This window comes from Oncorhynchus mykiss, chromosome 12 (assembly GCF_013265735.2).
Source record: "Oncorhynchus mykiss isolate Arlee chromosome 12, USDA_OmykA_1.1, whole genome shotgun sequence".
In the NCBI taxonomy this organism is placed as follows: domain Eukaryota; kingdom Metazoa; phylum Chordata; class Actinopteri; order Salmoniformes; family Salmonidae; genus Oncorhynchus; species Oncorhynchus mykiss.
Window position 1 is genome coordinate 101126432 of NC_048576.1, and position 15462 is coordinate 101141893.

Sequence of the window (15462 nt, forward strand, 5' to 3'; positions counted from 1 at the left end):
GATTTTTTCACCGTCACTCCAGATTCATCTTCAGCACGTTCGACGTGTCCTCCAGCGCCTTTTAGAGAATTGTCTTTTTGTGAAGGCTGAGAAGTGCACTTTTCATGCCTCCTCCGTCACATTTCTCGGTTCTGTTATTTCCGCTGAAGGCATTAAGATGGATCCCGCTAAGGTCCAAGCTGTCATTGATTGGCCCGCCCCTAAGTCACGCGTCGAGCTGCAGCGCTTTCTCGGCTTCGCGAACTTCTATCGTCGTTTCATCCGTAATTTCGGTCAGGTGGCAGCTCCTCTCACAGCCCTTACTTCTGTCAAGACGTGCTTTAAGTGGTCCGTTTCCGCCCAGGGAGCTTTTGATCTCCTCAAGAATCGTTTTACATCCGCTCCTATCCTTGTTACACCTGACGTCTCTAGACAGTTCGTTGTCGAGGTTGACGCGTCAGAGGTGGGCGTGGGAGCCATTCTTTCTCAGCGCTCCCTCTCTGACGACAAGGTCCACCCATGCGCGTATTTTTCTCATCGCCTGTCGCCGTCGGAACGTAACTATGATGTGGGAAACCGCGAACTGCTCGCCATCCGGTTAGCCCTAGGCGAATGGCGACAGTGGTTGGAGGGGGCGACCGTTCCTTTTGTCGTTTGGACTGACCATAGGAACCTTGAGTACATCCGTTCTGCCAAACGACTTAATGCGCGTCAGGCGCGTTGGGCGCTGTTTTTCGCTCGTTTCGAGTTCGTGATTTCTTATCGTCCGGGCTCTAAGAACACCAAGCCTGATGCTTTATCTCGTCTCTTCAGTTCTTCAGTAGCCTCCACTGACCCCGAGGGGATTCTCCCTGAGGGGCGTGTTGTCGGGTTGACTGTCTGGGGAATTGAGAGGCAGGTAAAGCAAGCGCTCACTCACACTCCGTCGCCGCGCGCTTGTCCTAGGAACCTTCTTTTCGTTCCCGTTCCTACTCGTCTGGCCGTTCTTCAGTGGGCTCACTCTGCCAAGTTAGCCGGCCACCCTGGCGTTCGGGGTACGCTTGCTTCCATTCGCCAGCGTTTTTGGTGGCCCACCCGGGAGCATGACACGCGTCGTTTCGTGGCTGCTTGTTCGGTCTGCGCGCAGACTAAGTCCGGTAACTCCCCTCCTGCCGGCCGTCTCAGGCCGCTTCCCATTCCCTCTCGACCGTGGTCTCACATCGCCTTAGATTTTGTCACCGGACTGCCTTCGTCAGCGGGGAAGACTGTTATTCTTACGGTTGTCGATAGGTTCTCTAAGGCGGCTCATTTCATTCCCCTTGCTAAGCTTCCTTCTGCTAAAGAGACGGCACAAATCATCATCGAGAATGTTTTCAGAATTCATGGCCTTCCGTCAGACGTCGTTTCGGACAGAGGTCCGCAATTCACGTCTCAATTTTGGAGGGAGTTTTGCCGTTTGATTGGGGCTTCCGTCAGTCTCTCTTCCGGCTTTCACCCCCAGTCTAACGGTCAAGCAGAACGGGCCAATCAGACTATTGGTCGCATCTTACGCAGTCTTTCTTTTCGCAACCCTGCGTCTTGGTCAGAACAGCTCCCCTGGGCAGAATACGCCCACAACTCGCTTCCTTCGTCTGCGACCGGGCTATCTCCTTTTCAGAGTAGCCTCGGGTACCAGCCTCCGCTGTTCTCATCTCAGTTCGCCGAGTCCAGCGTCCCCTCCGCTCAGGCTTTTGTCCAACGTTGCGAGCGCACCTGGAAGAGGGTCAGGTCTGCACTTTGCCGTTATAGGACGCAGACTGTGAGGGCTGCTAATAAGCGTAGAACTAAGAGTCCTAGATATTGTCGCGGTCAGAGAGTTTGGCTCTCCACTCAGAACCTTCCCCTTAAGACGGCTTCTCGCAAGTTGACCCCGCGGTTCATTGGTCCGTTCCGTATTTCTCGGGTCATTAATCCTGTCGCAGTTCGACTTCTTCTTCCGCGATACCTTCGTCGCGTCCACCCGGTCTTCCATGTCTCCTGTATTAAGCCCGTTCTTCGCGCCCCCGCTCGTCTTCCCCCCCCCCCCCCCCATCCTTGTCGAGGGCGCACCCATCTACAGGGTCCGCAGGATTTTGGACATGCGTCCTCGGGGCCGTGGTCACCAGTACCTCGTTGATTGGGAGGGGTACGGTCCTGAGGAGAGGAGTTGGGTTCCCTCTCGGGACGTGCTGGACCGTGCGCTGATCGAGGATTTCCTCCGTTGCCGCCAGGTTTCCTCCTCGAGTGCGCCAGGAGGCGCTCGGTGAGTGGGGGGGTACTGTCATGTATTGTCATGTTGTGTCTTTCTGTCCTTTCCTTTCACCCTGTCTCCCTCTGCTGGTCGTATTAGGTTACCTTTTCTCCCCCGCTTTCCCCCAGCTGTTCCTTGTCTCCTCTTGACTACCTCGTCACCCCTTCTCCCACCTGTTCCCCTTTTCCCTCTGATTAGTCCCCTATATCTCTCTCTGTTTTTGTTCCTGTCCTTGTCGGATTCTTGTTTGTTGTGTTTCATGCCTGAACCAGACTATCGTCATGTTTGCTGTAACCTTGTCCTGTCCTGTCGGAATCTGCCGGTCTATCTGAGCCTACCTATGTTTGGTTATTAAAGAAGCTCTGTTTAAGTTAATTCGCTTTTGGGTCCTCATTCACTCACCGTAACAAGTATCATTATAAATAGGGTTAACCCAGTATTAGTGTCAGGATTCTCCCCTTGTAGCCTGAATTCACAACCAGAACATGTCAAGTCATTGAGATATTTTCTGTTCTGCTGAGAGAGCACCTTCCTGTTGACTAGCACTCTGTATATTCTGATGTATGAGGCCTTAGCTGGAATGTGAAACTAACTGAATCTAGTTAGCTTCAGAAAACCAGTATATCAAGCCTGTATCATAGTTTACCCCTCAGGCTACAATCAGGTTTCAGCATCAGGCAGGTATAATCAAGGCGAGTCGTAGGCTAAAACTGTACAACGTGACCTGAATGGTTTCTGTTGCCAAATGTTTTGCTACGATGGGCACTAATGAATAGACACAACCTGTTTTGAGGAAGTGTAATTTGTTGTTAGGCTTACTAAAATTTTTATTTGTCTCTCACACACAACAAACCTTCCTCAGTGAAAAGCATTAACAGCAGATTAGAAAGAGAACATGTTTGTTTGTTGCTCGTTGTGTTTTAAGTCTGTTTTGAGAAGACAAGTCTATAGACCTATGATACAGTAGGAGATCACCCTGGTCTACAGACCTATGATACAGTAGGAGATCACCCTGGTCTATAGACCTATGATACAGTAGGAGATCACCCTGGTCTATAGACCTATGATACAGTAGGAGATCACCCTGGTCTATAGACCTATGATACAGTAGGAGATCACCCTGGTCTATAGACCTATGATACAGTAGGAGATCACCCTGGTCTATAGACCTATGATACAGTAGGAGATCACCCTGGTCTATATAGACCTATGATACAGTACACTCTTAGAATAAAGGGTTCCAAACAGGTCCTCTGGCTGTCCCCATAGGAGATTATTTTGGGTTCCCGGTAGAATTATCCTGGCTTCTATGTAGAACCCTCTGTGGAAAGGGTTCTTCATGGAACCCAAAGGGTTCTACAAAGGGTTCTCCTATGGGGACAGCCAAAGAACCCTTTTAGATTCTAGATAGTGAAGGAGTGATCACCTTGGGGCACACAGATGGGCACAGAACAAATTCACCCCACGCATCTAATTTATATCGAAAACATTTTAAGGAGAGTAGGACTATTATAACACTTCCACCAACAATATCATCTACTATATGAATACACATAACAATATCATCAACTATATGAATACACATAACAATATCATCAACTATATGAATACACACAACAATATCATCAACTATATGAATACACATAACAATATCATCAACTATATGAATACACATAACAATATCGTCAACTAAATTAATACACATAACAATATCATCAACTATATGAATACACATAACAATCGTCGTCTTACCTTTTATCTCTCAATAGAAACAGAGTCTGGATGATCATCAGGCCGTCAAAAGTTACTTTCATTTGCTCTGCTCATTTACATATCAGGTTCTGCCTGTTCTCTCTCCCTCTCTCTTTACAGTATTCTTTGGAATACATTCTACAACTGTCTGAAACTCTGTCTCTCTCCATCACTTTCTCTGTGTAGTCTGTTGCTGTCTCTGTGTCTTGTCTGGTTTCTCTCTCCATCATATCCTATTCTGTTGCTGTGTCTGTGTCTTGTCTGGTGTCTCTCTCCATCATATCCTATTATGTTGCTGTGTCTGTGTCTTGTCTGTGTCTCACTCCATCACCAGAAAATGTTGAGGGTTAGGCCTGCTACAATACAACATTCACAACATGACAACACAACTACATAACACCATTAAATACAGTTGGAATGTAGTTAGAACTCAAACTCTTTGCATCAAACAGAAAAACAACAATAAATCTGGATCAACACATTTAGATTTCTAGATGCTACACTTTGCTGTTTCATTACCCAGACAGCTGTTTAAGGTCATACCAAGGCAGAGTGTAGTATCAGTACTTAGGGGTCATAGGTCAGACCAAGGCAGAGTGTAGTATCAGTACTTAGGGGTCATAGGTCAGATCAGTGGTCATGGTTAATATGCATGGACTAGAAAACAAACTTTAAAGCCATTTTTCTCAGATTCCCTATTTGTGTAGATGCTGTTTGTCTTTGTAGGACAGTAGTTAATGTGGCTGTTTGTGTAGATGCTGTTTGTCTTTGCAGGACAGTAGTTCAGGTGGCTGTTTGTCTTTGTAGGACAGTAGTTCAGGTGGCTGTTTGTCTCTGTAGGACAGTAGTTCAGGTGTCTGTTTGTCTCTGTAGGACAGTAGTTCAGGTGGCTGTTTGTCTCTGTAGGACAGTAGTTCAGGTGGCTGTTTGTGTAGATGCTGTTTGTCTTTGCAGGACAGTAGTTCAGGTGGCTGTTTGTCTTTGTAGGACAGTAGTTCAGGTGGCTGTTTGTCTCTGTAGGACAGTAGTTCAGGTGGCTGTTTGTCTCTGTAGGACAGTAGTTCAGGTGGCTGTTTGTGTAGATGCTGTTTGTCTTTGTAGGACAGTAGTTCAGGTGGCTGTTTGTCTTTGTAGGGCAGTAGTTCAGGTGGCTGTTTGTCTCTGTAGGACAGTAGATCAGGTGGCTGTTTGTCTCTGTAGGACAGTAGTTCAGGTGGCTGTTTGTGTAGATGCTGTTTGTCTCTGTAGGACAGTAGTTCAGGTGGCTGTTTGTCTTTGTAGGACAGTAGTTCAGGTGGCTGTTTGTCTTTGTAGGACAGTAGTTCAGGTGGCTGTTTGTCTCTGTAGGACAGTAGTTCAGGTGGCTGTTTGTCTCTGTAGGACAGTAGTTCAGGTGGCTGTTTGTGTAGATGCTGTTTGTCTTTGTAGGACAGTAGTTCAGGTGGCTGTTTGTCTTTGTAGGACAGTAGTTCAGGTGGCTGTTTGTGTAGATGCTGTTTGTCTCTGTAGGACAGTAGTTCAGGTGGCTGTTTGTCTTTGTAGGACAGTAGTTCAGGTGGCTGTTTGTGTAGATGATCTTTGTCTTTGTTGGACAGTAGATCAGGTGGCTGTTTGTCTCTGTAGGACAGTAGTTCAGGTGGCTGTTTGTCTCTGTAGGACAGTAGTTCAGGTGGCTGTTTGTCTCTGTAGGACAGTAGTTCAGGTGGCTGTTTGTGTAGATGTTGTTTGTCTTTGTTGGACAGTAGATCAGGTGGCTGTTTGTCTTTGTAGGACAGTAGTTCAGGTGGCTGTTTGTCTTTGTAGGACAGAAGTTCAGGTGGCTGTTTGTGTAGATGTTGTTTGTCTTTGTTGGACAGTAGTTCAGGTGGCTGTTTGTCTTTGTTGGACAGTAGATCAGGTGGCTGTTTGTGTAGATGCTCTTTGTCTTTGTAGGACAGTAGTTCAGGTGGCTGTTTGTCTTTGTAGGACAGTAGTTTAGGTGGCTGATTGTGTAGATGCTGTTTGTCTCTGTAGGACAGTAGTTCAGGTGGCTGTTTGTCTCTGTAGGACAGTAGTTCAGGTGGCTGATTGTGTAGGTGATGTTTGTCTTTGTAGGACAGTAGTTCAGGTGGTTGTTTGCGTTGATGCTGTTTGTCTCTGTAGGACAGTAGTTCAGGTGGCTGATTGTGTAGATGCTGTTTGTCTTTGTAGGACAGTAGTTCAGGTGGCTGTTTGTGTAGATACTGTTTGTCATTGTAGGACAGTAGTTCAGGTGGCTGTTTGTGTAGATGCTGTTTGCCTTTGTAGGACAGTAGTTCAGGTGGCTGTTTTTGTAGATGCTGTTTGTCTCTGTAGGACAGTAGTTCAGGTGGCTGTTTGTCTCTGTAGGACAGTAGTTCAGGTGGCTGTTTGTGTAGATGTTGTTTGTCTTTGTTGGACAGTAGATCAGGTGGCTGTTTGTCTTTGTAGGACAGTAGTTCAGGTGGCTGTTTGTCTTTGTAGGACAGTAGTTCAGGTGGCTGTTTGTGTAGATGTTGTTTGTCTTTGTTGGACAGTAGATCAGGTGGCTGTTTGTCTTTGTAGGACAGTAGTTCAGGTGGCTGTTTGTCTTTGTAGGACAGTAGTTCAGGTGGCTGATTGTGTAGATGCTGTTTGTCTCTGTAGGACAGTAGTTCAGGTGGCTGTTTGTCTCTGTAGGACAGTAGTTCAAGTGGCTGATTGTGTAGGTGATGTTTGTCTTTGTAGGACAGTAGTTCAGGTGGTTGTTTGCGTTGATGCTGTTTGTCTCTGTAGGACAGTAGTTCAGGTGGCTGATTGTGTAGATGCTGTTTGTCTTTGTAGGACAGTAGTTCAGGTGGCTGTTTGTGTAGATACTGTTTGTCATTGTAGGACAGTAGTTCAGGTGGCTGTTTGTGTAGATGCTGTTTGTCTTTGTAGGACAGTAGTTCAGGTGGCTGTTTTTGTAGATGCTGTTTGTCTCTGTAGGACAGTAGTTCAGGTGGTTGTTTGTGTAGATGCTGTTTGTCTCTGTAGGACAGTAGTTCAGGACGCTGTTTGTCTTTGTAGGACAGTAGTTCAGGTGGCTGTTTGTGTAGATGCTGTTTGTCTTTGTAGGACAGTAGTTTAGGTGGCTGTTTGTGTAGATGCTGTTTGTCTTTGTAGGACAGTAGTTCAGGTGGCTTCCCTTGCAGTTTAGTCTACCTCCTGTCTTTCCTATCGTCATGGTTACACCTTCCTGAAAACATTGACTCCATACTTTGCTGAAACCTGTTCTGCCAGTTCATGTCCTTAAAGACTAGAATGTTCCAATGTGGTTACCCAAAGAGATGACAAGATAGTTCACACATTCCTCATCCAGGGTTACTGTCAAACAGATATGTGACATTTCTGGTTGGTCAATAACATGAGGATGTTTTTCTGCAGTGAGAATGTAATGCAAGTCAAGGTGTCATTGGATGAATGTCAACAAGGTTTATAACCAACATTGTTAAACTAAATGTTGTAATTGAGAAAGAATTGTAATGTTTTATTGTCACATGCAGTGAAAAGTGTTGTTTTACAGGGTCAACCATAGTAGTACGGTTCCCCTAGAGCAAAATAGGGTTAAGTGCCTTGCTTAACGGCACATAGACAGATTTTCACCTTGACGGCTTGGGTATTCGAACCAGTGACCTTTCGGTTACTGGCCCAACACTCTAATCGCAAGCAATCTGACCACACTATACCGGTTCATATTTGTCTCCACCAGTTTGATTATTAGAATGTGATAATAAACGAAGCAATGGTGTGCTTTAGGACCATGTGGACACCTCCTAGTGGTGGGGTTGTTAGGAGTGTTTATCAGACCATGTGGACACCCCCTAGTGGTCTGGTTGTTAGGAGTGTTTATCAGACCATGTGGACACCCCCTAGTGGTCTGGTTGTTAGGAGTGTTAATCAGACCATGTGGACACCCCCTAGTGGTCTGGTTGTTAGGAGTGTTTATCAGACCAAGTGGACACCCCCTAGTGGTCTGGTTGTTAGGAGTGTTTATCAGACCATGTGGACACCCCCTAGTGGTCTGGTTGTTAGGAGTTTTTCTCAGACCATGTGGACACCCTTCTAGTGGTCTGGTTGTTAGGAGTGTTTATCAGAACATGTGGACACCTCCTAGTGGTCTGGTTGTTAGGAGTGCTTATCAGACCATGTGGACACCTCCTAGTGGTCTGGTTGTTAGGAGTGTTTATCAGACCATATGGACACCTCCTAGTGGTCTGGTTGTTAGGAGTGTTTATCAGACCATATGGACACCTCCTAGTGGTCTGGTTGTTAGGAGTGTTTATCAGACCATATGGACACCTCCTAGTGGTCTGGTTGTTAGGAGTGTTTATCAGACCATATGGACACCTCCTAGTGGTGTGGTTGTTAGGAGTGTTAATCAGACCATGTGGACACCTCCTAGTGGTGGGTTGTTAGGAGTGTTTATCAGAACATGTGGACACCTCCTAGTGGTCTGGTTGTTAGGAGTGTTTATCAGACCATGTAGACACCTCCTAGTGGTGGGGTTGTTAGGAGTGTTTATCAGACCATGTGGACACCTCCTAGTGGTGGGTTGTTAGGAGTGTTTATCAGACCATGTGGACACCTCCTAGTGGTCTGGTTGTTAGGAGTGTTTATCAGACCATGTGGACACCTCCTAGTGGTCTGGTTGTTAGGAGTGTTTATCAGACCATGTGGACACCTCCTAGTGGTGGGTTGTTAGGAGTGTTTATCAGAACATGTGGACACCTCCTAGTGGTCTGGTTGTTAGGAGTGTTTATCAGACCATGTGGACACCTCCTAGTGGTCTGGTTGTTAGGAGTGTTTATCAGACCATGTGGACACCTCCTAGTGGTGGGGTTGTTAGGAGTGTTTATCAGAACATGTGGACACCTCCTAGTGGTCTGGTTGTTAGGAGTGTTTATCAGACCATGTGGACACCTCCTAGTGGTGGGGTTGTTAGGAGTGTTCATCAGACCATGTGGACACCTCCTAGTGGTCTGGTTGTTAGGAGTGTTTATCAGAACATGTGGACACCTCCTAGTGGTCTGGTTGTTAGGAGTGTTAATCAGACCATGTGGACACCTCCTAGTGGTCTGGTTGTTAGGAGTGTTTATCAGACCATGTGGACACCTCCTAGTGGTGGGGTTGTTAGGAGTGTTTATCAGAACATGTGGACACCTCCTAGTGGTCTGGTTGTTAGGAGTGTTTATCAGACCATGTGGACACCTCCTAGTGGTGTGGTTGTTAGGAGTGTTTATTAGACCATGTGGACACCTCCTAGTGGTCTGGTTGTTAGGAGTGTTTATTAGACCATGTGGACACCTCCTAGTTGTGGGGTTGTTAGGAGTGTTAATCAGACCATGTGGACACCTCCTAGTGGTGGGGTTGTTAGGAGTGTTTATCAGACCATGTGGACACCTCCTAGTGGTGGGGTTGTTAGGAGTGTTTATCAGACCATATGGACACCTCCTAGTGGTGGGGTTGTTAGGAGTGTTTATCAGACCATGTTGACACCTCCTAGTGGTGGGTTGTTAGGAGTGTTTATCAGACCATGTGGACACCTCCTAGTGGTGGGGTTGTTAGGAGTGTTCATCAGACCATGTGGACACCTCCTAGTGGTGGGGTTGTTAGGAGTGTTTATCAGACCATGTGGACATCTCCTAGTGGTGGGGTTGTTAATAGAACTACCCATCCCGGATCCGGGACAATTGTCATGAACTTACACTAATTAGCATAACGCAATGGACAAAAAATCTTTGAAAATATTCATATTCATGAAATCACAAGTGAAATATTTTGAAACACAGCTTAGCCTTTTGTTAATCACCCTGTCATCTCAGATTTTGAAATGCTTTACAGCCAAAGCAAGACAAGCATTTGTGTAAGTTTATCGATAGCCTAGCATAGCATTATGCAAAGCTCATGTTGGTCACGAAAATCAGAAAAGCAATCAAATTAACAAGAAGGTATTTAAATGGTAATAACCAGACTTTTTTCCAACAGATATTATTGGCAAATGTATTCCAGTAAGTTGTGACATAAGGAATGGATACAATCTCCCTTTGAAATAAAGCAGGTCTGTTGTTCTGAGGGAGCAAGGAGAGAAACAGTTTCCCCATTGGAGAGTCAACTGGATTAAGCGAAGGTAGGTCAACAAGGTGAGGTCTGGTTACACATCTAAATAACATGAGAGTTCCAGATGGAACAGCATCAGAGACTATGGAGAACTCTCTAGGTGTTACAGGGATATTGTAACAAGATAAAAAAAATCCTCATAATTGAGTAACAATCCTTCTGCATTAAAAAGTTGACTTACCAGCAGGATATGATTATTAAACCAGTTCTTCAAAAATGAAGACTTGTTTCTATACAAAATATCCTTATTGTTCCAAATGAAATACCAATGCGGGATTTTTTATATATATATATATATATATATATTAATGAGCACGCTAAGAATACTGTTGTAGGAATCTTATCGGTGTTATAGTTACAAAGTAACACAAAATTGAAGTCACCAAAACGAGAGAAGATATAATGAGGGATGAAATTCCTCAATGAAGTTGGATTCTTTAAGAAATGTTTTTCCCAATTTATCTTTAAAGTATTATTAATAGCAAAATCAACAAAATGTTCAGGACGACAGATGTCCTTATATAATGTGTGTGATTTTCCCAGATGAAGTTGAAAAGCATCTGGTCAACCTCTTTCCCTATTTTGTGGTCAAGATGTAGGGACTGGGCTGCAAACAACTTCTGTATGACTGACGCCTTTAGTGATTTAGTCTAATGCTTTAATATATAACATTCTGCCCTCCGAATTCATATCTAAGGGGCATTTGTCATTAGTGCAAATCTGTTCTGTGAGAATATCTAATAATAATAACTGTGTAAATCAGGATGCATTATGAAAGGACAATAAGAGACGGTGGTAATATGTTTCCTTTTAGAGACTATAATACATGACAACCAGGTCATTTTAGTTTCTCTTAGAATCACAACCTCAGTGGAACAACAGTTTGTCATTTCCCACAGGTACAGTTCTCCTGAACAAACAAGTGCAGGACAGAGGAATAGCAATCCTTACCTTGTTCTAAATTCAATCACCTTCTTCATCCTCATCATTCAGTTCATTGAAATACAGTTTTGAAGTTGCGCACAATTATCAGTTTCTGTTTGGTTTATGCAGCCCATTCATTCACTGTCAGCTACATCAGCCCATTCATTCACTGTCAGCTACATCAGCCCATTCATTCACTGTCAGCTACATCAGCCCATTCATTCATTCACTGTCAGCTACATCAGCCCATTCATTCATTCACTGTCAGCTACATCAGCCCATTCATTCATTCACTGTCAGCTACATCAGCCCATTCATTCATTCACTGTCAGCTACATCAGCCCATTCATTCATTCACTGTCAGCTACATCAGCCCATTCATTCATTCACTGTCAGCTACATCAGCCCATTCATTCACTGTCAGCTACATCAGCCCATTCATTCACTGTCAGCTACATCAGCCCATTCATTCATTCACTGTCAGCTACATCAGCCCATTCATTCACTGTCAGCTACATCAGCCCATTCATTCACTGTCAGCTACATCAGCATTCATTCACTGTCAGCTATATTAGACAAATTAGCGCCTTGGAACCCAGGAGCATAGTCAGTGCTCTAACTCCCCCTTGTGGTGGTGTGGAGCAATGCAATAAGCAGTCAAGCAGAGTAATGTACTAAACTACAAATTACCTCTAAATCCTGCAGCATAATCTCAAAACTAAGTAGATCTATAAGTAGATCTGGAAATAGATCTGGAAATAGATCTGGAAGTAGATCTGGAAGTAGATCTGGAAGTAGATCTGGAAATAACTTCATCTTTAGAAAGCAACACTCAACCTTTCAAGGATAAATTCCTCTGTAACCATTGGTTTCAACTTCTTTTCGTTTATTTTCTTCAATAATAAGTACACACATTGAATGAGCCTATTTTCAGTTGATCCTTAGATATGGTAATCCCAAGGTATGTTACATTTTCCTTAAGTGGAATATTGCAGATAGAGGGATTCACACAGTCTGTAACATATGTCTATCACACACATACAATGTAATCAGACCTGGAGTCAGACTGGGAGGGAGAGCATTATTTACAATGTCATCAGACCTGTTGTCAAACTGGGAGGGAGAGCATTATTTACAATGTAATCAGACCTGGAGTCAACCTGGGAGGGAGAGCATTATTTACAATGTAATCAGACCTGGAGTCAGATTGGGAGGGAGAACATTATTTACAATGTAATCAGACCTGGAGTCAAACTGGGAGGGAGAGCATTATTTACAATGTAATCAGACCTGGAGTCAACCTGGGAGGGAGAGCATTATTTACAATGTAATCAGACCTGGAGTCAGACTGGGAGGGAGAGCATTATTTACAATGTAATCAGACCTGGAGTCAGACTGGGAGGGAGAGCATTATTTACAATGTAATCAGACCTGGAGTCAAACTGAGAGGGAGAGCATTATTTACAATGTAATCAGACCTGGAGTCAGACTGAGAGGGAGAGCATTATTTACAATGTAATCAGACCTGGAGTCAGACTGAGAGGGAGAGCATTATTTACAATGTAATCAGACCTGGAGTCAAACTGGGAGGGAGAGCATTATTTACAATGTAATCAGACCTGGAGTCAGACTGGGAGGGAGAGCATTATTTACAATGTAATCAGACCTGGAGTCAAACTGGGAGGGAGAGCATTATTTACAATGTAATCAGACCTGGAGTCAGACTGGGAGGGAGAGCATTATTTACAATGTAATCAGACCTGGAGTCAAACTGGGAGGGAGAGCAGTATTTACAATGTAATCAGACCTGGAGTCAGACTGGGAGGGAGAGCATTATTTACAATGTAATCAGACCTGGAGTCAGACTGGGAGGGAGAGCATTATTTACAATGTAATCAGACCTGGAATCAGACTGGGAGGGAGAGCATTATTTACAATGTAATCAGACCTGGAGTCAACCTGGGAGGGAGAGCATTATTTACAATGTAATCAGACCTGGAGTCAACCTGGGAGGGAGAGCATTATTTACAATGTAATCAGACCTGGAGTCAAACTGGGAGGGAGAGCATTATTTACAATGTAATCAGACCTGGAATCAGACTGGGAGGGAGAGCATTATTTACAATGTAATCAGACCTGGAGTCAGACTGGGAGGGAGAACATTATTTACAATGCATTCAGAAAAGACCAACAGAAAAGGGACTAACTGTTCTGGAAACAGTTGTGTAAAACTCAGCAGATATACCATCAGTCCCAGGAGACTTATTATTTTTAAGTTGTTCAATAGAATAAATGATGTGTTCAACTATAACAGGGTCATGACACTGTTCCCTGTCAGCCTCACCAACTGATTTCACATCCCCCAGACAATCAAAACAAAGAGTTGAGGACACCTCACGATACTGTAGAAGATGAGGACACCTCACGATACTGTAGAAGATGAGGACACCTCACAATACTGTAGAAGATGAGGACACCTCACAATAGTGTAGAAGATGCGGACACCTCACGATACTGTAGAAGATGAGGACACCTCACAATACTGTAGAAGATGAGGACACCTCACAATACTGTAGAAGATGAGGACACCTCACGATACTGTAGAAGATGAGGACACCTCACGATACTGTAGAAGATGAGGACACCTCACAATAGTGTAGAAGATGAGGACACCTCACAATACTGTAGAAGATGAGGACACCTCACAATACTGTAGAAGATGAGGACACCTCACAATACTGTAGAAGATGAGGACACCTCACAATACTGTAGAAGATGAGGACACCTCACAATACTGTAGAAGATGAGGACACCTCACAATACTGTAGAAGATGAGGACACCTCACAATACTGTAGAAGATGAGGACACCTCACAGTACTGTAGAAGATGAGGACACCTCACAATACTATAGAAGATGAGGACACCTCACAATACTGTAGAAGATGAGGACACCTCACGATACTGTAGAAGATGAGGACACCTCACGATACTGTAGAAGATGAGGACACCTCACAATACTGTAGAAGATGAGGACACCTCACAATAGTGTAGAAGATGCGGACACCTCACGATACTGTAGAAGATGAGGACACCTCACAATACTGTAGAAGATGAGGACACCTCACAATACTGTAGAAGATGAGGACACCTCACGATACTGTAGAAGATGAGGACACCTCACGATACTGTAGAAGATGAGGACACCTCACAATAGTGTAGAAGATGCGGACACCTCACGATACTGTAGAAGATGAGGACACCTCACAATACTGTAGAAGATGAGGACACCTCACAATACTGTAGAAGATGAGGACACCTCACAATACTGTAGAAGATGAGGACACCTCACAATACTGTAGAAGATGAGGACACCTCACAATACTGTAGAAGATGAGGACACCTCACAATACTGTAGAAGATGAGGACACCTCACAGTACTGTAGAAGATGAGGACACCTCACAATACTGTAGAAGATGAGGACACCTCACAATACTGTAGAAGATGAGGACACCTCACGATACTGTAGAAGATGAGGACACCTCACAATACTGTAGAAGATGAGGACACCTCACGATACTGTAGAAGATGAGGACACCTCACAATAGTGTAGAAGATGCGGACACCTCACGATACTGTAGAAGATGAGGACACCTCACAATACTGTAGAAGATGAGGACACCTCACAATACTGTAGAAGATGAGGACACCTCACAATACTGTAGAAGATGAGGACACCTCACAATACTGTAGAAGATGAGGACACCTCACAATACTGTAGAAGATGAGGACACCTCACAATACTGTAGAAGATGCAACTGAAGATGGAGATTAATGTGGGTTCATCTGTGATGAGACCAGTCATATTTTTTGCTGAATTGTATTATTTTTAGAGTGGTATTTTCTAACCTGTTTATCTCCATCTGGACCAACTCATGTTTTAATTTAGAGCTATTAAGCTTCCAATAGGATGCTCTGCCAGGGCCATTATCAGAGATAAACAGTGTAATGTCAGTATAAACAGCTCTATGGTCAGTAAGGGCCATTATCAGAGATAAACAGTGTAATGCCAGTATAAACAGCTCTATGATCAGTAAGGGCCATTATCAGAGATAAACAGTGTAATGTCAGTATAAACAGCTCTATGATCAGTAAGGGCCATTATCAGAGATAAACAGTGTAATGTCAATATAAACATATACAAATTGAAATCCCCACCTACTATAAGTAAAGCATTAAGGAACTTGGTTAGCCTACTATAAGTAAAGCATTAGGGAACTTGGTTAGCCTACTATAAGTAAAGCATTAGGGAACTTGGTTAGCCTACTATAAGTAAAGCATTAGGGAACTTGGTTAGCCTACTATAAGTAAAGCATTAGGGAACTTGGTTAGCCTACTATAAGTAAAGCATTAGGGAACTTGGTT

The 15462-nt window shown here is 44.1% G+C and overlaps 1 protein-coding gene across 1 annotated transcript in view; it reads right to left on the bottom strand.

Annotated features, from left to right (window-relative positions):
- LOC110518098 (NLR family CARD domain-containing protein 3-like) overlaps nucleotides 1-4084 on the bottom strand; it is a 188342-nt gene extending 184258 nt beyond the window's left edge. Inside the window, exon 1 of the mRNA XM_036939571.1 lies at nucleotides 3980-4084. The gene's annotated coding sequence lies outside the window, so the exon portion shown is untranslated. The remainder of the gene's footprint in view (nucleotides 1-3979) is intronic.
- Nucleotides 4085-15462: the final 11378 nt, after the last annotated feature.